We start from the raw sequence: 25395 nt of genomic DNA, 5'->3' as shown, positions 1-25395 counted from the left end.
TTCCCCTTACCACCGTTCCACCATGCGGTACAATCAGTAACCACCCGTGCCACCATATGCATGGTAGTCATCATCATCATCATCAGCCTATATTTATGTCCACTGCAGGACGAAGGCCTCTCCCTGCGATCTCCATTTACCCCTGTCTTGCGCTAGCGTATTCCAACTTGCGCCGTACCGTATCACTATTCAGTTTTCGCCGCAGTGTCAGACTGCACTATATTTATTTGTTTATTTATTTATTTATTTATTTATTTATTTATTTAGTAATACTGCGGTCTTGAACACAAGACCAATGCAGGTGGGTATACATATTTGTACAGTAACATATTGAGACAGAAATAAAAATACATCAAGGCAAAGGCTTCAACAACACATTTGCATAGCAGAAAGTTGGTCATCAATGTTATCACGCGCAAGCCCGTAATAAAATAATAATTTCAATGCAGCATTAATAAGCGCCGAATATGGCTCAACACACACACACACACCAAAGAAAATGCCAAGATATTGAATGTGTGCCTCAAACAATGACAATGAATTCTGTGTTACTACACTATCAGCAAGGTTGTTCCAGTCGGTTATGGTTCTGGAAAAATAGGAATATTTGTAACAGTTAGTTCTTGCTAATAATGATTTTACTAAGAGAGAATGTGGCATGCGTGTAGCGTAACCACTGGAATAAGTAATTATTTGCGAGGTGTCAGCATTGTAGTGCCCATTTACCAACTGGAAAAAGAATTTCAAGCGACAAATACGATTCCTGTTGGTAACAGACGGTACACCGCTTTTTCTTTGAAGGTCCGTGATGGATGTACACCCGTGAGCAAAAGTATACGGACCGTAGGGTCGCCGAAAAAAACTGAATTTCTTCGTGATTAACATATATAAACTGAAATTGACGAGTGCACTGAAAGTTTGCAATGCCAAGTTTGGGCTGCAGTCGTCAATTTCAAGTTGCATTCGCAGGTGGTTGAAAAATCGGCTTCATCACGCAATCCCTGGTTAGCATACTTTTTCTCACGAGCGTACGTCCATATGAATTATAGATAAACCTCACTGCTTTTTTTAACCCTTTCCAATTTGTAAATGTTAGTTTTAGTGAAGTGGTCCGAGACTATAACAGCAATATTCTAAGACTGGTCGTACAATAGCTTTATAAGCAAGTTACCGAGCTTCAGGGGTAGCATACCGGTAATTCCCGCCTTAAAAAGAACAGTTTACGAAGATCATTAGCGGAGACGGTATCAGTATGTTTACTCCAAGAAAGGTTATTAGAAATCTAGAGACCCAGATACTTGTAGCATGCGACTTCGGAAAGTTCGTGATCAGTAATACAATATTGGCAACCAAGAGGGTTCCTTTTAAGTGTTATTCTCATATATACTGTTCATTAAGATTTATAACCATTTGCCACATGCCACACCAACCTTTTACTTTTTGAAGGTCGTTATTTAGCCTAATTTGATCCAGAATGCAATTTATTTTTTCACTAAAGGACAGAGTCATCAGCGTTTAACTTAACATGGACAGAAAGCGAACAGACAATATTATCTATAAAAATAAGAAACAAAAGCGGTCCAAGAACAGATCCCTGGGGAACTCCGGACTCAACCGGGATGCTGTGGAAGTGGGCATTATTCAGGGAAACAATCTGACGCCGGTTTGACAACTAAGCCTCGATCCAGACCATTACCTTGTCATTTGTTATTATGAAACTTAATTTATGAATAATTTTTCTGTGTGAAACCGTGTCGAAAGTCTTGCGATAGTCCAAAAATGTGGCATCAGTCTGTTTGCCTTCATTAATTGCTTCTGAAAAATCGCGAATAGCCTCTACCAGCTGAGTACATGTCTAGTATCCCCTTCTGAAGCGATGTTGGACGTTTGATATTACGTTATGTTCCTCTACAAAGTCAGTTAAATGTTTATGAACAATATGCCGGAGTAGCTTGCGTCCAGTAGAAGTGAGATTGGCCTATAATTTTGTATGCATTTTCTGTCACCACTTTTATGTAGAGGTTTAATTCTTGTGACTCTCCAGTCATCTGGTAAGATATCCTCCTGAAGCAACCTTCTAAATATTACACAAATATTTGGGGCACCATTCAGCATACTGCTTTATCAAGGCATGTCGAATATCATCTGGACCAGGTGATTTCTTCACACCAAGGTTTAACAATACAATAAACACTCCATTTTCAGATATGATAACATCAGAGATAGGAGGTCAATACAAACTAAATGGTGGTAGATGACCATTGTCAGCAGTGAAAACAGTCTTGAAAAGGTTATTAAAGGCAATGCAGGCCGTATTATCATCCCGTACACAGGTGCCATCAATTGAAAACATGTCACTTGAGCTAGAACTTGGAGTAATCACCCTCAAAAATTTCTCAGGCGAAGTTTAAATAAATTTCGGAAGTTGAGTACTGAAATAGCTTTGTTTATCAAGCACGATCTGATTTTTCAATTTTCGTGACACCTCTTCGATAACTGGGGCTGTGCAACTTGGGGATTGATCTACGAAAGCATTTAGACCTTTTAATTAGTTCTCAAAAAATACTAAGCGCTATAAAATTAGGTCGTATTAACTACTGATTATATGGCATCGGTCGATGTTCAAGAATGCGCGTGTCAACTGATAGGGCGCGAAACGAGAATTAGGAGAATGCAGGCCGGAGAACAAAACATAGTGGATGCTTGATTTCGTCTTCGCCCGCTTTGAGTGAACAATGTCCAGAGCAACACTTTATTCGGCTGTGTTCAGTGAGATGCGCCTTCCACTCATCGTTCGTATAGCCGGTACAGACAGTGAACAACGGCGCACAGAAGCAAGCTTTGCTACTTCACTCTTCCCGATAACGTGCAACCTTTTCACCCTTATTCTTCGCAGATTTTCCTTGTTTGTTGCAAACGACAATTACGCCCTAGCTTTCAACAAGCCATGGCTCGAATAAGAGCGCCCACCTGCTGGACGAGCTTATAAAGGTAATAGAAGAAAAACCCTAAATCAACTCATCTTTTCTTCGTCTTCTGTCGGCTCACGAGAAACACCAAATGAGCTCGTTCCGCGCTTCGCGGTGAGGCACCCTTTGTTTCGGGGCACTACAAATGGAGAATGGCTACGCGAAGGTGTTCCTTCATGAATTCAACAGCGGTAGCACACGCGGCAGTGTAACTGGCCCGTCGTTGGCTCCGTCTCCCATCCGACGACGCAGTGTCGCGTAGAATGTGCATACAGTTCCTTCCGACCACCGTCCGGGTCATTTGAAGCTCACAGCAATCACGTGCACTAGCACATGTGCGACCACACGTACATAGTATTCGTACACGCTTTCTACCGCCTCTATTTTTTTTTCTCCCTGACCGCTGACACGGAAAGGGGGGGGGGGGGGGGGGGGGAGAGATTCAGACACGAAACAAGGCCCGACTTCCTATACGGGCGAATCACGACGCGCAAGAGAACGTGCGTTAGGAACTCGGACGTCCGCGCTTTCTCCGAGCGCACCATTTAAAGGAGCTGAAGGCTTTCGCCAACCCTTCCGTGCAGTGACTGGCTTAAAACACCACCACCGAGCCGGGATACGTCGCCACGAGAGAAGAGCTTTCCGGGGCGAATGGAGAAGGGTGGAGAGATGGCTTTCAGTACCTTCTTTTTATTCTTTTTACTCCTTTCTTTTTTACTCTTTTCGGGCTCATTTCAATGCGCCGTAACTTGATTGGGGCTACAGGAGCCAAAGAAAAAGAAAAGAAAACGAAACAAACAAAGAAGCAAGAAAAAAAGCGTCTACCTTGCCATCATCTTCAAGGCTTCTCTGTCTTCTCCCTTGTCCAGACACGTGCTATGTTTTTCGACGACACGCTTTTCGTAATTCCGCCCTTCATTCTTTTTTCTCTTTGTTTCTTCTTTGCCGTCTGTTACTGGGTGAAGACATTCAGAACATAAAACAGTAGAATCTAAGACTGTAGCAATGAATGGTCGTCAGAAAATGTGGAGTGCAGAGGAGCCGGGTGCGAACTTGAACGGGTGTCGGTAATCTGCCAAGGAAAGACACGATGAACAACGGCATGATGATGCTCGGCAAGACAGGAACGGGCGTGCTCTCATTTAAATTCGTCGGGCGTGTATAAGACGCCTTTCTTTCTCTCTCTCTCGAGGTCCTGATGTCTAGGGTGTCTCGTGCGACACTTATGAGACGCTCAGAGAAATCTGCGTTTGTTTGAGTCGCAGTCATTCGATGCGTCTTTCAACAGTAAAGGCACGCGATGAAATACGAATTGGACAAGCAAGGCCTGATGCATCCCTGCTACGTTTTGTTTCGATATGTTTTCCGCTCAAAACGAAGTTTCAAACGTGCGTAGTTTCTCCTTTTCATTCTTCAGCAGCGTTAGGCACACAAGAGGCGCGTTTCTAATTTTGTAATCGACTATACTTTTGAAAACTGATGTGGAATGTTAAGGACGTCTGTACAGCTGAAGTAGAGCTTTTCGAGCGCCATTAGCCTTATACATTGAAGACTGTAAAGAGTTTCGAGAGACAAACAAATAAATATTAAGTGCAAGCATTAGTTTATCTGATAACGTGTCCAAAAAAACCGTGCTGGAGAATTTTTTCGATAGGAAGATCTGAAGACCAAGTACCGGTGGCTACCTGCAATATAGTTGTTGGCGTGTGCAATTTTCTCCTGCTTTCTATAAATCAAGTACACATTTCGTTCTTTGTGCATACGGAAACGCGTTGCTGCTTTTTAGTCGAACCGCGAATGTAGATTCTGAAAGATATCTCGGAGTAATCAACCTACGAAAAAACAAACGCAGTTGGGGCTTTATATCTGCAGATGTTCTGAGATCGTATTAAGATCTTCAGCGTTATCACTTAGCGTCCATGCAGCCATCCTATTGCGTAACCAACTACCAGCACAGCGCTCCTTTCCTGTACCGTCTGGACGCGCAGCTTTTATGGCGCCTTTGCGTTACCTTCCGGCTAACCACTCCGCCTTTCTTTCCTTCTCTCTTTTTTCTTTCTCTATTTCTTTATTTAGTCCTTTGTTCCGCCCCCCCCCCCCCCCCTTCTTTAACTCTGCAGACCTGAACAAAATCAAGAACCTTAAGATGTGCGCCCCGAAACTTCGGATTACTTTCCTACGGTCGCAGTAACAGTGTCTAGTCCTGAGTAGCCATCCCTGAGTTCACCAATACGTCAGTTTCGTAAGGCGCACTTTCTTCCCTCAGGACGCTAATAGAGACTTCGATTAGGCCAGCTGTGGTTTCTCTGGCGGAGCTCCACAAAGTGCCAGAGCGTCTTGCAGTTTTCATCAGCTTCGTCTGCTGTTCGATTTCGGCAAGATTATTGGTCTTCCCTTGCTTTTACCAATGAATTCACTGCTGGCGGCCTCTTATCGGAAGGAAGAGTAAGCCAGCTTGATGGGTTTTTTTTTCGTTTTTTTTTTATTCACAGCGTCCGGGAAGTACCGGATTCCTTCTTTTCCCTTGGTGAAATGTAAAGCGCAATACCAAAATGCAGCTCACTAACTGAAAGAGCCGCAATCATTCGGCTCAAGGAAAAGTGCGCTGTTCTATAAAACACAGTGAAATGGCCTCCCATTTGACTTTTTCTTATTATTGCGTGAAGGTGTTCAGGGGCGAGGTAATCATGGACGCAGAGAAAGACAGTGCAATGACACAACCAGTTGGTGACAAGTTCTCTGATCGTCACGTTTGCTCGGTAAACAGCGTCTCGTTCGCTTCAGTGTTAATGCATTTACCCTTTCTTACTGCCCAACTCATATTCCGCAGGCCAGCCACATTGATTTCATTACATTCCATTCTTTCTACAATCTATGACGCACTTAGTCTGCTCTTTGTGTCATTAATAACTATCTTTTCTGCATTTTCTACAGCGAGCCAAAGACGTGTAACCAGCACTGCACCTACTCCCAATACTTGAGCTTTAACCCCTACAACCGCTTATGCACTGTGCCGTCTTTTTTGTGTATAACACGCAAGGTAGCCGCAGAAAGACTGCTCCTTTATCTTTAAAAGATGCATAATGGGAAAGCCTGTTCCGAAAAGGATCCTCCAGACCATAAGGGATTAACGTCACGATGTAAAATGCTTTATTATTTCGGTGTATCGCGATCTACAACGACACAGCCCCTTCTGCGCTAGAAAACAAAATAATAATTATACAGTAATAATAGGTCTCTATCAGTGGGCGTGGTCCGCCTACCGTTCCAACGTATGCGAGCTCAAAGCAAGCTTCTTTTTAAATCTCGAGAGCCGCGTTGCATCATATAAAACTTTCATTCATTCATTCATTCATTCATTCATTCATTCATTCATTCATTCATTCATTCAATGAATGAATGAATCAATCAATCAATCAGCAGTGCTGCGGTGTTGCTCATAAGCAGAGCTTTTGAAGCTCCAGGTTGGGTTTGGTTTGCTGCCAAAAGTTCAGTCTTTCGTAAACTCAGAATTTCACGCTTTTGAATTGTTTGCTCATTTCACACGTAGAACTAAGAAGAAGAGACTGCGAATCTGCATTTATGCTCCTGCTTTTCTTTTTTTTTTCGTGCTTAGTAGATTTCATGCGTGCTCTAGAGATCACCACAGAACACCTGGGAAATATTTAGGCGCGTTCCTTGATCAGACTGTCACAAGCGACTTTGCCTTAGTGCGGATTTTTCATAGTAAACGCAAGGTTTGCTAAATTTGTTAGCGATACAACTTTGTATTTCTTCCAGGCTATTTGTTACGTCTTTCTTTTGATGGCAACCTTTACTACATGAGGCACGTTGCGGCATTTGTTCCAGTTTATTCTTTAGATAGCCGCAAACCAGAACTTTGCTACGGGCTAAACAAACACCTAAATTACAATCCAATCAAGAATGTGGACAGATACTCAATATCTGCAGGTATGCTGCGACCAATAAATTTACTTTTTGCTCACTGCACTTCAATTAATTTATGTACACTTATTGATGGGCTGGAACTTACTTATTAGGACTCTTGTTTTTTGTTCGTTGGTTTGTATGCATGCTTGCTTGCTTGTTTGTTGCGGGATTGTTTGTGATGATCGGATATGTATAATCCAAATAAACGCAAGGTTCTAATGCAAATGACGCAAAAATTTTAAAAACTTCAGGAAGATTGATAGCAGTGTTGACGAAGACTTCACTTGCGCGACATATTATGGGGTTGCAGCTATGAAGCATTGCCCGTATATAGTGTAAAAACAAGAAGAAAGAAAGGCGAATCCTTGCACTTGGCGGCGCAAAGCTAAAAACACAGCGAAGCTGGCAGATTGATTGCGTCTCTTGGTTCTAGCTAGGTTATCTCTTTCCTTCTTTCTTTCTCTTTCTTTCTCTCTCGCTCTCATTTTCTCTTTCCCTCTCCCAAAGGAAGTTGTGTTGCAATCGTCAGTACAATGCAACCATGTGGTTCCAATAAATGCAGGTTCTGCAAGCGTGGGTAAAAGTGTATTGGTTTGTAATGCAAGCAGGCAATAAAGAAAAAAATATATATAGCGCTGTGGTTATGATGCTCGCCTTCGGACCATGGGTACCCTGGTTCGAGTCCTGCCTTGCCCAGAAAGTTCACTTTGTTTTATTTATTTATTTCTCTCGGGCGGCGACCGTAGACGCACGAGGTTGACGTCACGGCGCATGCGCAGGCTGCGGGAGCTCGGAGGAGCCGTGTCTGTGTGGCGTCGCCTGGTTGCCATGACTACGGCGCGGCAGTTTCGTGCCACATGCAGAAATTACGGCTGGCTTAAAGTGCGGAAGAAGACGACGACGCACGAGCTAATGCTGATGATGATAATTTCGTGGCTCACGCACAAATTACGGCTGGCTTAAACAGCTTCGCTGTTAAAAGAAACAGCGTTTCGCGAGAATTGTTCGTAAGAGCAAATGCTAGCCAATCCTGACGTTGGACGTTTGTGTTTAGCGAAAACAGCTGACCAATTGAAAGTGCTCTTATGCACCAAAAGCTTTGCAAGTTGGGCCCTAGTATACCACAGAAAAAGTTACCATACTTGGACTTCTTCCAATAATTGGGCCAAGGGTGCTTACTACATCATATCAGCCATTTGCATTTATGGCACTTAGAAACATTCATTACGTTTCTAACCATCAAAGCATCTTAGGATTGCAGCAAGTGTGCATATGTGTGCTGCTTCTATACAGAAATTATCGTCGGGTACGTAATATGTTGTATGGTTGGTCGTCAGGGCAACCATACTGTCCAATATAGGACCATTTAAGTATAAAGTTGTTACACTATATTATTATGCGTTGTTTGCTTAAGAGTGTATACCTTTACTATTATCGAGAGGCTGTCGGCAAAATTTAATAATGTAGTGTTTCGCAGGAACAAAGTAATAAACCAAAGTGTGCGCGTACACCCGTTTTGAGTTCCAAGCGATGTTTTCTGAATGCGTGCTTGCAAGATTATTTTCTGTGATAATTATGCTCTCAAGAATTTCTGAACGTAATATCACGTGTCAAGCGAGATTTACGTTGCCAGCGTTTAATACTCTCCCATTAAATGGTTCGTAAAGGCGCCACTTACTCGTTCATTACATTGACTGTATGCGAACTACACGCACTTGGACGTAATCTGCCTATACGCTTCGCTGACCAGGTTTCAGGGCTTGCGGGCGAAGTAACAAGACGTTAAATGATTGTGATCAATGCATTTGGGTTCATATATTTGTTTTAATAATATCTGCTTCCCCATGCAGTAGCTTCCACACTAAATACCTAACGAATAGTGCAACAATATACATTAGACGCTGAAAATAGAGCTAAACTTACAAGCACGCCCAATGCACTTGAAGTGCGCTGCGGTAAGGTTTTAATCGGCATTTCCGCGTCTACTCCACGTTGCATTTTGCATTTTCTGTGATGCTGGTTGGAATGCGTTTCACGTGGTTACGGTGCAAAGCAGGCGTCCGGTGGTGCTCATTCTGGGTGTGATAATACCGTAGTGATAGCGCTGCGTAGCAAATCAATGACTGTAAACACTTGCTATTCACTTCATTCATCTTATTGGTAGTTTGCGACTGCTTCGTGCAGCCTGGCAAGGACCGGTACTGCGCTTACATAACTTTAAGAAAGAAGATCAGGTGCGGAGGAAAATTTTAAGGTTCGAACCGAAAGCAGACAGTAAAGGAGCCGCATATGGCGAGAACAACTCTTCGCTGTAAACGTTTAAGGAAACCTGCTATTTGGAATGGTTCTGAGAAGAGTTGCTCTGGGCTGCCACAACAAATCTACGGCAGCTGCGAAAGCCAGGCTTGCGGCAACGATAGGCTACGTCGGCAAGATTACGGAGAAGGGAAGTGCTTGCACCGGATGATTTATGACACAGGGCAGACAATCTTTTGAACGACGCAAGATGATTACCGGCCAAATTGAGTGATACAACTTAGCCAATAGGAAAATGCGTCATAAACATCGGCACTCAAGCTCAAAACACAAGATTTCCAAGCTTTACTATCACTCCGTAAAGACAAAAAGGTCCCCGCGCGCAGAGTGGACACCGTCACGTAATTACACATATCTGTGGCTGTTTTGATCACAGGTTCTCTCGCATTCCGACGTTATTTCATTTCTTATATAAAGGAAGGTGCGAAAACAGGAAGAATGCGATTGGAAGAGGGAGGGCTACGCGAATGCTTCCATCTAGTGGGTTGCTGTTTTATACAATCGGCCTTCTTCTATTGGTGTTGCGCTCTAAAAGCTAGTGGTTGTTAATTCTTGGGGGGTGCAACAAAAATGTAGCCTCAGGGCTCTGTGCAAGTGATCCGACACTGGGTGTTGGGATGGTGCACACACATCAGGGTAGCAGGGAGAGAACATGTACAAAACGCACTGGAACAACCTCATATAAACGACAAATTTAGACTTGCAAATATATAGGAAGTAGAAAATCATTTCAAACATGCTTTTCTTTTTATTTTGCCTAGCCCATTAAGGGTTTGCGTCCGTTGTATACGGATGGTCGTTGGGTCGCCCAGTATCTTGCTGGGTATACCTGTGTATACATACTAATGTTGTATATGCACCAGGTACAAGCTTCAGAAAACCAGCTTATGTGAGCACTGCATGTTGACCTATGAAGTAGTGCGAGTGAGCGTATCTGTGTTGTTGGTAATCAAACAATTAATAATGGCTTAAAACCTCTACGTAAATGTTCCCGGACGTTCAGATTTCCTCCCCTAACCAGTGACACAAAGGACGATCTTTACGGAGAAAACAGTCGTTTCAAACGCGTGAAACCGCTTGACGTAAGGTAGATAAGCGAATCTAAACGGCACGCGCATCTGTGCAACCTCCTAAGACTCCTTGTACAACATATTGCACATTACCTTCAAAAGTTTTTCGAAATTCACTCGGAAGTGATTACAGAAAATATTCATTCAGGGTATGAAGTACGGTTCATGTGTGGCTGTAAAAAAAGTGGGTTACTCATATTCTTGTCATCCGCTTTCGAGGAATTAGACACGCATTTGGTCTAGACCTCTGTGTCGTCCCGGACGGCCAAAAGCAACTTTGAGGCGAGTTTCAAAATCACTGAGATTTCATGACAATACCGGACGCACGGCAGCAACATGGCAATGTGCTGCACGTAGTTGCATCTGCATCTCTGCGTTTAAGCAACGAAATGCAGTTTTTACCATAGCTAACATGAGGAGATTTTTGGCATCTAACCGCTGTATTTAAATTTAAAAAGAGTGTTTTTTCAACTTCATAATATAACAGCAGAGAATAAGAACCATCTTGAAGACCGACTATGTCCCATAACTAAGTACGGGTCTCAGGAGGATATATATATAATACCACCTTTCAGGTATAACTCATGTACACAGGCCTCTAAATATAGCATACAGCATAGTATTCAACAGCTTCCTTGAAATTTCTCAAATTTGACCTGCGACCTCCAGACATAGGCAGCTGCATACGTGCCACTGCACATATTCCCAATCCTATGTGTGTGTTTCCTTTTTTTCTTTCACTCTCGCTGAGCTTCCGCTAATAAAGAGACACTATATTAACAAATAAAGCCTATGCTGCTGCGGCAGAAAAAAAAAAGAAAAGAAAACAAGCAAAACATTATTGGGCGTCGTTGCTCTTGAACTCGCGGCGTGCCAGTGTGCTAAATTTGGCAATGAATATTCGACACTTCCCACATAAACGCTGATGCCCACGTTCTATCTAAATGTCACGTTCGCAAGAGCCGAGCGAACTCACCCACTTGACATGCCGATAATATCTTTGATGAATATTTCCCACCTTTCAACTTCCGCGAAGCTCATGAAGGAATATTCATTCGCCCTATAGCGGCATTAATTTATTTGCCTGGGCTTTATTTTCCTCTTCTGAAGCGTTACTGCCGAGTCCAACTTTTTTTTTTTTTGCGTAGCCTTTCGCGAAAATTCAGGCGACCACCACCAGGTGTCGATTTTCAGTACGACGCTCCGGCGCTGCGTTGGGGAATATGTTGTCTTTGTCGCGCGAAGTACGGTATTTCCAGATCGCAGATGTGTCTGCGCGTTTTCCTCCAGGCAATGTTTCTAACGGTCCTGTTTGTTTTTGATCTTCGAACCCTAAACCCAACTCGAGGCGGTGAAGTCTGAACATGTGCATCAACGAGCAGGGTGTCGGGAGCGTGCCCTTCACTGAACCGAAAGTGTGCATCTGCGTCGCGTATTGACGTTTCGATCTCTTGGTATATTCATTCTTTCCATTTTGCGGTCATCGCGAAGAACCATAGGACGAAAACTGCGCCTTGTGAAAACGGGTATTCCGTTTCCCAGCCTTCTCAGGCGAGCAGGAAAAACTGAAGTGGAAGCGATGAAAAAATACGAAGGGCCAGTGTCGCTGCGCGCAAACAAGTATGATCGATAAAACAAGAAAGCTTCGAGAAAGACTCGCTCTATATAGTGTGCGGTATCTGCGGCAAATTGCTCTTCTCTCGCTCTTCTTCCCTCTCTCTCTCTCTTTGCGACAAAAAAGTGATAGTGATAATCTTGGGAAGTTGACTCGTTGCTGGATTCGTTCCCGACCGCACGAAGACTCCGCAATATATGGGCCACTGGCCATTGATGTTCAGCAGTACTAAAGGATACATTTGCAACATTAATAATAATAATAATAATAATAATAATAATAATAATAATAATAATAATAATAATAATAATAATAATAATAACAAACAAATGAAGTTGTACATGTACGACTTGCACATGTAAGTTTAAGGTTCCCATGGTGCATATAACAACTTGATCAGTTCTTTTCCCCGCTCTCAATTATTACACTCTTGCTTTTATTGCTGCAGTTGAGGATGATGATGAAGAGACTGCTACCATATGAGAATTCAAGATGGTTATACAGGAGGCCTATGCTGGCTTCCCAGAAAAAAAAATCTTATTGAATAACCCTCCTTTGTTCACAGAATGAACTACGGACCATTACATGACCGGAAAAGCCGTTTTACCAGGTAACCTGACCAGGAAGCTAGCAGATGCTAATTTGAATGTGAAAACGAAGCCGCCAGTTAGAAAATGGTTCAAAGAAATACGTACGTTCTCTTTCTCGCTCTCTCACCCTACCTACGCGAGCTGCTTCCATCAACTGCATGGGCGCTCCCCAGCCCTTCTGACCAAACAAATGATCATTATTATAGCCATAAGATACGGCAGGATGTCTATGAACGCGTTTAAAACGGTGCCCAGAGGACGGTGATGTCTATGGGCCGTATAGCAGCAAAGCGTGGGTGCAAAGTACGCGTGCAGAGCTTGGTGATTGACGTTGGTTATGACACTTGTGCAGCAATAAACAGAGTCGCTTGTGGCCCCTGGATTGCCCTCGCCGTTGGTTCTTAGAGCGCATAGCTCGGGTGAATGCCCCAATCACGAAGCGATCGTGCCACCACCTACCAGCTCTTCGAACGCCACATCGTAATGGCTCGTGACATGTTACGCTTTCGCTGAGATGATGATATTATTATTATTATTATTATTATTATTATTATTATTATTATTATTATTATTATTATTATTATTATTATTATTATTATTATTATTAATAATATATTATTAAGACCAAGCATATTCATGGAATGTGACACAATTACAGCTACACACGGTTCGTGAAGGGCCTGACCTGTGACTTTACGAATGCTGTCCGCGCACTCGGACTTGCCCGCGCGCAGCAGTTTTGTTCATGCTACCACATGTGTACGCCTTTGTGCATGTGCTATACTACGCTTCCTTTATATCGGCCTCACCCGCCTTCCCTGCGTCCACGTTGAAATAGACACGAGTGCATGTACCACCCAGATATCGAACGCCACGGTGTGCGCCGATATTGACCCACGAGGCTGCAAGACAAGAAAACAACGACCGTGTAGGGTTGCTGAATTATCTACAGCGCCGGCCTACGTACCAGACGTGCTGGCTTTCTGACTGCGTTGGAGCAGTTGTTCTCTGATATAGGCGCGCCACCATCTGCTGCCGCTATTTGTTGCTTCTCGGGTCTGTGTTGTAAGGAGTAAGCTGGATATCGAAGGCTTTGCTGTGTCCCTTTAGATACTTCTTGCTTGAATACGAGAAGAAGCTTGGCTTCTCCGTCTCGCCCAGTTCGCCTACAGCATATAATTTCTGGGTTTCGGGGTGTAAGCGGACAAAAGCCTAAAGAAAACGCTGTCCTCTCAAGCATCAGCTGCATTTGCGTCTGGAAGGTGAAACGGTGACCAGGTTGTTTGTAGCACAAAGCAGTTATTTACGAGTTGCAGCTAACGTATCAGAAAAAAAAAACAATATTATAATAATCTCAGTTGGACCACGGCTGGGAACTCAATGTGTTTAGTGTAATTTAGTTAGGAGAGGAGGCAAGTTATTTTATTTATGGCTCAACATTCTTGATTTAGCCTCCACTTTTGCTTTATCTGGCGGAAAATTCTGGTACAGCTGTACTAACATATCGAGCAGAACATATCTACTTTATTATTTCAGTCAACACACAAAAGCTTCTCTTCTCGGTATGCTTTGTTTTCTTACTATTATTACTACTATTACTAGTATTGGCACATGTTGCTTTGTCAATGAAGGCTGAAGTATGTGCAGATGACAGTTCTAGAGGCCAGGATAACACCAAAAATGTGTCATAGTTCCAGGCAGGAAACCAAGTTTTCCTGCGGCGTAGGTGCTCGAAGTCTCCCGCTCTGATGTGACACTGTTGGGCCGCCTCCGGCTCGGGGTGAAATTTAGAAATGCTTACTCATTCCTTATTAGCATGGGTGAAACGCATAGTATGTGTGGCTCTTGCGGATGCACAAGAACTACTGAACACCTGTTGTGCTTTTTTGACGGGTACAATTTCAATCGTGAACTTCTCTGCTTGGCAAATCTTGGCAAAAGTCACAGGGCTGGTAATTGCATAGTTTTCTTGTGAGCAGCGTTAAGCAAACGACGCCTGCACATTATGGTTGTCGCTGGGACGCACATCACTTCCGAGATCTTTGAGCTCACCGTATCGCGCAGCCACATGGCCCAGCCTACATAGGCCCAGCCAGAACCACGATATGATCATGAGGCACGTCGTAGTGGGAGTATATCCGGAATAATTTCGACCCGCTGCGGTTCTTTCTTTGCCGTGTACCCTAATGTAAGTACACGATCATTGTTCCATTTCGCCTATGCCGAAATGCGACCGCTTCGGCTGGGATAGAACACACTGCCTCGAGCTCAGCAGCCCGGAGGCAAGTGCTCGTGCCGGCCCACCAGTAACCAGAGCCAGCTGCGTGTCTTCAAGAGAGAGTGAACTTTTCGCCCATGGGATGCCACTAATTCTTCCGCCAAGCTTCCATTAACTCGGCGTCACGCGATCAGAGGCAGGCATTGCAGGATCTCTTCGTCTTGCTTTTTCGTCTCAAATATGTCCTTAAGAGCGAATGCCAACCATTCGGGATGTCGGACATATCATTAGAAATGGCCGCCGGTCAAATGATAAACAGCACTTAGTAATGAAAGCATATATTTTCAGGTTTGCTGACGCATCCCATAGTTCTCGCAGCACTGCACGAAATTCGGGCAGTCTAGAAACAAAGCGCGAGCATTGGCAACGACAAGACGAAAACAAAAACCTATAAAATAAAGGAGAGGCGCATCTGCTCTAGTGGGCGCTTCTTTTTTTCCCAGCCAATATGAACTAGCTAGCTAACAACGCGCGTTATGACGTGATGCTGGCGGCGCGATGCATCGTTGTTTACGCCCTCGGGACACTGTGTACGTGCGTGTCTTCATTCGTCGCAGCGAAGCTTGTAGGCTGAAGGCGTGCATAAAAGGGCCTGTCAGGCAAAGCGTGGTTGGACTGAGATAAAGAATAATAATAAAAAGCAATATAACGAATGCAAGAACAACGTGAAAACGGTGACCTATATCCGCTAACCTCTTCTGGCTTGCGTTCCGGAAAGGAAGCCTTCTTCCCTCCCCCTCATCTTTTTTTCTTTCTTTGTTCGTTTCTCTGTTTCTTTCTATTTTTGCTTGTATTCTACGGTGCAGATGCTTGCCCATGCCTATGTAGTTTCAGAGGGTTTCTGTGCAGTCATTTGTCGCCGCTGGCTCTAATTCCTTATTGTGTTCTTGCTTGAATTTTGTGGAGTGAATGACCAAACTACGTGATTAGAAGAGCAACCTCGACCACGGCGTGGCTCCCCACGGCTCCTTAGTTTTCTTGTTGTTTTTATCTGTTGAGGTGGTTACACCTATAACAGCGCAAGAACTATACTTGCAAAATAAAACAGAAGGGCAGAGCGCTGATTTGCAAAAGCTTTTTTTTTTTTGCTTTACTATATGTATGTATAATTTGCATATCAAGCGTCATCTGTTTATAAAAAGAATGCATTCATAGTGTTCTAGACAGCGTAACTTCAGTATATGCGGAAAATTTGTTCAGTACAATTAAATAAATAAAAAATTTTGTTATGTGATGAAGAGTTAAAAAATGTGTAATGATAGCTTAATGAAAGGGAGGTTCCTTGTAGTAAACATATGTATAATACTACTTACACGTTCGTGCGAAATCCTTTTGATTGGGTGCGCATTTTTGATAAGATTTTTGCTAACACAAGTGACTTGCCTCTATTCTGAGGGACCAATATAGTGTGCCATCTGCTTTGCGACTAATTGCCGCGATTAGCAAGCGGACAAAAGCGCGTAAATGAGGGCGAGTTGGGGCGTGGATGACAGAGAAATACCTTTCAAGAAGTTAACGCGTGCCTTTCGCGGAAAGCCGCCCGTCTCGGCTAGCAATGCAAAACCCTCGCTTTGTTGACAAAAGCTGAAAAACCAGTGCGCAAGTACTTTTTTTTTTTGCCTCGTTCTTTTGGTATTCTCATGGCAGGCGCGCGTGGCTGCGCATTTTTGCATGCTCGAGGACTCTTACACCTGCCACCGCTGTTAAACGCTTCTACGCGCTCCATGCAAGGCCTGTGCTGCCTCGTGAAAGTTTACCGCTTTGCAGACTTTCGCTTTTCACTCGTACCTCTTTTGTACTGGTTCTTATTACTGTTACGGTATTTAGAGTGAGGCAGCTTTCTGTGGGCTTTTCTAACGCAGCGGTGGCAGCCACAGAGTAGCGTTCGTCGTCGTAGCGTTTTCGAAAATGCTTCCCCGACGCCAGCTGCAACGTGAAACGAGCTGTCGCATCCCAGCTTGGAAAAGACACGAGACGCAGAAGGATAATGAACGACTCTTGGAAGGTGTACGCTATATAAATCTTCGCTTTAAATATGGCGTCTTGTCTGTGACCTTGATTACAGTGTCATTCGATCACTAATTCATGTTCGCGGAAATAACATCTACTGGTTTGACAGTTGTCGCAGTGTCAGCGAACAATGTAATTTAGTCATGTCCAGGTAATGTACACTATGTGTATGTTTCAGCTATACGCTTCAGGGACATTTCAGCCCTAAAATATCTTTTCGAGGTACCATGATTAGTATGTAATGTTGCGCAGACAGTTTTATGAGAATTTGTTGTTAAGGCTCGCGCTTGCTAAGCAATAGGACTGAGTCAGGCTGCTTCCCTCTATTTAGAGCCGCCTCCTTTGGCTTGGCGTTTTGTACGTAACACCAGAGCCGTAGCGCTTGCGAAAAAAAAAAATCGCGCACACAGGTTGTGGAATGAGCAGGGAACGTCCAAGAAGAGAACGCCACGTCGTTGACCCGAGTGAAGCGAGCCGGAAAGCTAGAACGCAATCCCCGTTGTCGTCGGCTGACAGCACAACAGAAGCTGGCGAAAAGAATCGCCGGAGTGTATACTATAGGCTGTGGCTGACATACGAGCATCTATTGTGTCCTGGCGAACCGAAGCTTTTCAGCCTTAGTGAGCCAGACCGGAAAAAGGTTTCTTGGTTTCTCGTCTCGCTGGTCACCCTGGGACGCAGGTGTCTGGCGTTGGAGACGCACGGATAAATAACAGCGAATGACATAAACATTAAAAAGAGAACTAAGGATGCTGAAGCATGAAGGAGATGTCGCCAGGCGAGACAAAGAATTTGTTGCTGTCGGTGCTTTGAATTAACACGGGGGAACAGGTGGTGATCATTACTGAAGACGATATATAGCTACGAGATTTTGGGGGAGCAGCTTTCGGTCACTCATAATTTGTCTGAGGGCGCCGGATGTCTTCTACTTGTCGCTGGTGTGTGAGCTTAAACACTTGTCGAAAGAGGGGACGTGGGTAGCTCTTTGGGGCCGACAGGCGGACGTCACACGTTACACAAACAGTCACACGTATACAAAATCACGTGTGCCAGTTGTTAGTTTGCCCGGCACACGTTCACTTTTCACTCCTCGGGCTTCTGTCGCGAGGCCTATCACGAGGCTTAGCCACCCAGCCCAGTTTCAAGCATTGTTGACCCAAACACTCTTGTCGCCAACAATATACTTTTAATAGAGATGTATATTTTCAGTCACTTTTGCATGCGCCGGCAAGCACACGCTTTTATCGGTGAAGCAATTAGACACGAATAAAGATGGCCTCAGTGTAAAGCTTGCTCTAATGTAGCGTTCTCCAGAAAAGTGAGCACATAAGAATATAAACCATTCTGGTGTGAGTCATCTGCTGTTATTTCGGACGATGAAATTTGGAAACAGCGTGTTCCGAACAGTGATTGTGATTGTTCTGCGTCAAACACAAAATGTTGCCAAAGAAAAGTGGCTGAATATTCCTGTTAGTCAGGTTGTAATCGCTCAATACGGCAACATACCAATTTCAAGAAGTTGATTCTTGAGTGTAGCGCCAACCAGCTAGTAAACTTGCACTCTACAATAGAAAAATTGTAAGAGTTGAGTTTTTCATGCCACTAAATGTCTGCCACCGACGGGCATGTAAAGACGTTTTTCACTCAACCAGGCTTGCATCTATATTGATCGGAAAGGGCATCTCTTGTCTTTAGAACAAAAAAGAAAGAAGACACGCTCAGAAAAGTGAATGAAGGTAGCATTTTCAATGAACGAAGCAAAATAGTCAATACACAGTACTACTTATTTATGTCGCTCGCAGGTACAGGCAGACATTATAGAGGGTTGTGTTCATGGACAAAACGTTGCTGTATTGTTATGAACACTTCAGTACAAGCTTCAACATTCCCCCCCCCCCCCCCCCTAATAAACATCTCTCGCATTCCTCTAGTAAACAGTCGAAGTGTAGAGCAGCAATATAATTACCATAGCAAATAACTAAGCTCGCCAGCGGTTGCAATCGCCATGCAGATTTTACAGCATCTTTGTGAAAGGATGCTCTGCCACTACGTAGAGTAACCGTGGTAACATGTGCATGTCAAAGCATGTGCGAGACTTCACACATTGCAGTGTAGTACAAAAGGAAAACGGAGAGCTCGTTACACTGGTGAAGACAAAAAAAAAAAACACTTCCTTTTCTACACATCACTGAAGTAAAAATAAAGCCCTTTACCATTTATTTTGTATGGTGGTTTAGATAGAGCTAGGAGTATATAATCGACCATTCCAGCCTTCGCGGAAGAGGACGTGCAATGGGCCATCCGAGGGACCAAAGTGGCCGTCCATCTTTCCTCGTCATCGCATTTGTTTTGTTGACATTGATTTTTCAACAACTCAATGTCAATCCGAATCTGCGCCTGGAACGAAACGGCAGTTCCATCACCGACAGATGAGCATGTCGTCGCATGCCAGCTGCCGTCAAAATCTCGAAGACTGGTTTCATCTATTATTTTTTCTTGCCGCGGCTTAATCGATACCCCTGCCGCTCCACATCTTCCCTTAATATATATTATCTTGCGCATGTACATATCTTAAGAGGAACAGCCTATCAAACTTATGTGTCGAATAACCAAAAACAAACAAACAAAAAAGAAAGAAAATGAAAGTCCAATATTTGAATTAGAATAGCTCAGAAAGTGGTCTGTCGTAACATCTCGTTGAATAATTACAATTGCCATAAGATGACAAAAAAAAAGAAAGAAAAAAACGTCGGCAAATTTGGGCAATGTATTAGCAAACTACATACACATTGGTGATGCGCTTTTTTCGTATATAACTTATTAGGCCCTGAATTTTCACGCCCTGAATTTTTAAAAATGTCCCTGACGGCATCATGCCGCTTGAGCACCCTTCTGTTCGGCAGTCTGCCGTTTCGAATGGCGCTGACATCTAGTGAGCGCAGCACGACTCCTAAGCGCCGGGACGAGCCTCCAAGATCTCGGTTGTGGAGCAATGCTCCGCACCACTAGAGAGAGAGAGAGAGATCAAAGAAAGAAGGCAGTGATGTTAATCAGAAAGGCGCCTAGTTAGCTACACTACACTACTTCCCTTTCACCCTTCACGCCAGAGATTTCAGAGGCGATGTAGCAGCTGGCAATACCAATTTGCGTAGCTTTATCCTATTTGCACCAAGTTCTACTGTGAAGACTAGCCTCACATTAGAATGCTCGTCTCCCGCGAACTGGACCAATTTTCGAGCCCGGGTCGCGATCAGGTATTTTTGCGGCGTGTAAGCATGACAGCGTGAGCACCGCTCCTGTATGCCACATGCGAAACCACGTTATGGTGTATAAACCACTGTTCACTACGAAAACGAAGGTCGGTGGTTTCTCTTTTCCTCAATATGGCTGCCCCTCACGCACGCACACAACCACATATCAATTGAATCCCCCCCCCCCTCCACCCCCCTCCCCCACCCAGCCCCTCGTGCACACAGACGCGTGCACGATTCCACATTACCGAAGCAACACGTACAATTTGTTACAAACAAACAAACAAATGAAGAAACAAAAAGTTATTTAGACGTTTCCTCGGCTAGACGAATGCGCAGACTAGGTCATCACCACCATCTAAATCTTACAGAACTGCGCCTTCTAGTGGACCACTATATTAGACTGTGGCCTTGACACACTCAGCAAAGGGTTAATTTCGTAGCGGCACTTTCTAGCACTGCATACATTCTGTGCTTTACAAAAAGTCCATTCTTTGCTCGTCCGAAGAACGTAAAAACCGAAATATGCACATGAGGCGCTTATCGATTTAGAATATATGCAGCGTATCGATCTTCTGACTTCCCGTGTGGTAACCTAATTCAACTGCGGTCAAGTACTCAAAAACTGTTCGAAGTATATTTGACTATAGTGACTATTGAGTGTAAAAACCGAATCAAATAGGACAATATTCGATTCGTTATTCAAAAGTATCGAATATGCGCACACTCCTGCTCGCTGGCCAGGAAAGTTCTAGCACGAGTAAACGCAACAGGCATACGGTTGCACAAAGTCATAGAGGGTAGCAACATTAGTAATAAAGATCAATGCAACAAAAACAGCGGTTACTTCTCCCAGTGCTGACGCTTCTACCTCGTTACTCTGGATTTCTATAGGCCGGGTTCGCGCCATGCTTCGTTAGCCGAACCACAAAACAAAGGCGCTTCCGAAGTCATTGATGGCTGGTATTCTGGCCTTTATCAACCTCTGAGGAGCCTACAGTTCCTTCGGCCATTGCTACTCCCGACAGAGGCCACTTGTATATGTTTTTTTAGCGAGAGCGAGGAATCTTTTTTCAACCACAGTTTCTTCTCCATTTCTGCTTCATGAATCCTGACTCTTTTCTTCTTTTATATGCGGGGTTGAGGCGTAGGTGAAGAAGGCTCCGAGGAGGTTATAAATGTCCTTTTTTCGGTTATTTGGTCTTAGTCACTCAGTAATGACAGTGTCGCAAACAAAAGTCAGAAGTAAAAGAAAAGAATGTCATTTAGATATGATGCTTCCGCTCTTTTCTGGCGTGACGATTCGGACAAGGCGCGGACGGGCGAGATAACCGAATGGTCTCGCACAAAAATACTAAAAAGAAAACGAGTCGCAAAAAGTGGATAACTGGAGGGCCACCAGGCCATGAGAAAAAATGCGGGCCCTTCGAGAGATTCGAGCAGACCCGGGTAGACCCGTACGCTTTGGAAGACTAATGGGTGGCAATATGTTTTTGTTTTTGCGTTTTCTTTTATCACAGATACACGCAGTCTTTTTATCCGAGATCGGTACGGTCAGAGAGAGAGAGAAGAAAGGGGAAAGGCAGGGAGGTTAACTAGATGAGAAGATCCTGTTTGCTACCCTACGCTGGGAAGAGAGGGGAGGGGGAGGTAAAGTGACAGGAAAGTAGAGATAGAGAAAGAAAGGAGCGCAGACACACAATCACAGTCTGTCACTGCATGCCGTCACCGCACAGTGCAGTAGCACTTGCAGCACTATAAACATCTGTCCAGGCTACAGCCGCTTGTCCAAGTCTGTTGCCCTTAAAAACTGCAACAGTGCTCTCGTCGCCCTCCGCTGCGATGGCTTGGGATGTCGGCATTCTAAAATATATGTTCCTGTGTTAGAGGTCTTTGGTCAAAGCGCTCTATCGCGATTGCGAGCAGTCTTCTCAACAGAATGCCCTATATTCTGCTGCCTTACACTCGCACAGGGTCATAGAAATTCAACCCGATGTTTTCTTGCTCTCTTTTTGTTTCAATGCAAAATAACATTATGCTATCAGATTGTGACTTAAAACAGGTGCGCCTAATCACAGCTCGAAAGTAACTATATCTTACCACAATGGTCTAGTACAATTCCAAGCTTAATTTGTGATTGTATCAGAACAGCCCCGAAAGGGTAAAAACGAACGAAACACCTGTAGTGCGCTTATGAAAATGATACGCCCAATGTGCGCAGAGTTTCGTAACTGGGAACAACTTAAGAAAGGCTAGGTGGGTGCATTGCTAGTATTGATATTTGCAGAACGTTATGAAGACGTAACGTTGTGCAAATATAATGATTCAGAGAGGCAAAGAGCGTCCAAAACCGCAGAACGTAAACCAGCGCTGAAGCCATAGGTTTCATGTACACAACACAAAAAGTCATTTTATGGAGTGTGCCAGCTCCGTGGCAATCATGCATTTGGACCGAACGTCCAGTTACCCGCTTCAGGCACTCCAGAGAAACGGATCTCAGTGACTAGAAACTCTCACGCGCCCGAACTGAAAAAAAAATAAATAAATAAAACGGTCAATGAAAGAGCGAAGCTGAATTTTTTTTTATTGCACATGGCTATTGCCTGTCTTCCATCATTGCCAGCCCTATGGCATAATCGTCATGAGTTCGCAAAAAACAATTACGTGCCGTTCGCTGAACGACATGGTCTCAGCGACGTCCACGCCGGTGCCGATAGAGGAACGGGGTGGGTGCGGGGGCTTTACGATTCATAGTGAGTAACGTTACTGTAGCTGCTGTTGCGATACAGTTACTTCTGTGTTCTTTTCGTGCCATATCCGTCACTGCTATTTTTTATTATGGTGATGATGGAGCATAAACGGCACAGTACATTGTTATGCGGGACTATTGATTCAGAAAATACGCCACCGCCGGACGCATTCATCAGAGTCAGTGGCAGCCCGGACTTGAACACGGCTCAGGTCAATAACCACGCCTCTATTTTGGGAAGCTGCAAGTGACAATGGAAGGAAAACATAGGTGTTGGCGAGAGACTATGAAATGAATATCAGATTGGCGTATAGGAGAATAGGTCACAGTGACGTTAAACTGTTCACAGTTTTTGGAAAACCGCGTATAGGCCTAGTTCATCGGAAACTCAATTTTTTTTCTGGCTACACCAAGTGATCTTTGGTGTGATGCAAATGCACTAGTGCTATAGTTATGGCTAGCAGTTGAAAAGGTTGTAGTAAGGGTCATTTGGTGAAAACATTTTCTGCAGCGTATGCTGCTATCGCCTTGCGGGCAGATGCGCAGTGCCATACTGCGAAACATGGTAATGTCTCAACGACTCTAACGTTTATTGCAAGGTGACATTTGTATTGAAAAAGGAAACAAAAATTCTCGCATTTTCACGAGTCCAAGTGGAGAGCTTATTTCTGGACAACAACTAATAAGCCGAGAAGAGATCTGCGCAGCAAAATTTAACCATATGGAAGAGGACGAATCCTGAAATGCGGATGTGACCATATCACCACGTCATTAACTATATTATTACCGGTACCAGCGTCGTAGCAGTGGTGCCGTCGTGGGCTACTACCAGCAATTATCGTAGCCCTCTCGAACTGATCCATCGTGCTTGCTTTGTTGTTTCCTTTTTTAATGTTTGTTGATCAAGGGGCTCCGGGGAGGAATGGTGCTTCTATGTATGCATAGGATTACGGTGATCGGAAAGCAACCGCAGCCAAATCATACCACGTTTCGTGTTTGCTTTGAAAGCAGACAGTTCGTTTCCCGCACTCGTATTTATTTATTCTTTTAGAAGCACCATCTGCACTAACTTTGTAAGTGGCGTCAGCAAACACCGGTTATTGATAGGCGGCAAACTATCCGGAGTCTTGGCTGAAAAGAAACAGAAGACCCGGTAGTCTGTCTCCGACGTCGACAGTTTGATTGCATTAGAAATCGCAGACATCTTCGACTGAGAGTGGAGCACAGCTTCGTCTACGTCAAAAATAAGCTGAGAAAAGAACACAAATGGTTAGGATATTGCTGCAGACAGGCAATAGAAAAAATTGGGCCACCTATACGTTACGGGAAGCAGATGATGTCTCGCAACGCTCGAATCTACATTACCAATGTAGGCGCCCTATATCTGGTGTTACAAAATCGTGTGCTTTTATTAGATTTAATGTGGGGGAGGGAGGGGGGATCACGTCCTATGAAAGCGGCGGAGGTCGCCGTCGTAAGCGTCGTGCAAGATATGGCGTCTTGGTGGTCGGAAAAACATGTGAGACGTTCTTCTCGTTCTTACAGAGCAAATGATTACTTACGTCCGTCTCAAATATTTGCATCTTATTACGTATAAAAGTTGTATACCACTGTTTAATATGGATACTTACTTACTATTCGTTACGCAATTAAGACTGGAGCCCCACGCAATCGAGCAAACTTCCACATGTAAACTTTAAAGACTGAGATTGGCATTATCATGTAATTTAAAGAACAGACAACACAAGCTTGTAGTGAACTCCTCCAAGTAAGGAAGGAAGGAAAATAAGAGGTGAAAGGCAGAGAGGTTAACCAGGTTAAGTGTCCGGTTGGCTACTCTGCACAGGGGGATGGGGTAAGGGCAAAAAAGATAAGAAAACAAGAGAAGATTAAAAAAAGATTAATGAAAAATAACGCATCAGTTCGCACATTCTATAGTTTTTCAGTAAGTCATGTTTCTTTAAAAAAGCATACTGGTGGCTTTTAAAGCAGTTCGTGCCGACGTCGACAGGGACCGGGGACCAAGAATCGTGGCTTCCGTAAGGGGACGGCTGTCAATGTTGTCGAGCGTGGTACTGAGAACTTTCCTTTGTGCACTAAAACGACGACAATCGCACATAAGATGTGCTACTGCATCTTTGCACCCGCAAACTTAACAATCTGAACTTTTGGCCATTCCGATAAGGTACGCGTTGGTAAAAGCTACTCCAAGCCATAGGCGACAAATGAGAGTTACCTGCCGTCGTGGTCCTCCAAGTAAGGACCATTTCTGGGCCTATGGGAAAATTTGGTGGTCTGCCTCTGTATGCTTGAGCTTTTATTTCAGCCTAGCTTTCATTTCTCCTGCTTTTCTCTATGTTTGCTAACGCTCTCGTCATGGTCCTTGGCGTCTGTCGTGAAACGTTCTATGCATATATAGGTTTGCGCCGGTGTCACCCATGTGCGTACAAAATATACACGACTCAGTGTGGAGTGTCAACCTTAGTGTACACCTTACTTTTCAAGAACAGCTATTAACCTGAAAGTCAGTAGAGCTTATGCTTAAGGGTTATTCTCTACATGTCCTGTTTAGTAGGCGTGTCCGAGTCCCGACGCTTGAGCAGAGAAACCAGTAAGC

General features: G+C 44.1%; 1 protein-coding gene across 1 annotated transcript in view; it reads right to left on the bottom strand.

Annotated features, from left to right (window-relative positions):
* Positions 1 to 25395, bottom strand: part of LOC125947652 (uncharacterized) — a 211296-nt gene that overhangs the window by 198 nt on the left and 185703 nt on the right. The window lies entirely within an intron of this gene.

This window comes from Dermacentor silvarum, chromosome 8 (genome assembly GCF_013339745.2).
Source record: "Dermacentor silvarum isolate Dsil-2018 chromosome 8, BIME_Dsil_1.4, whole genome shotgun sequence".
Lineage (NCBI taxonomy): Eukaryota > Metazoa > Arthropoda > Arachnida > Ixodida > Ixodidae > Dermacentor > Dermacentor silvarum.
Note: the sequence above shows the minus strand (reverse complement) of the source record. Positions and strands in the feature narration are given on the sequence as shown.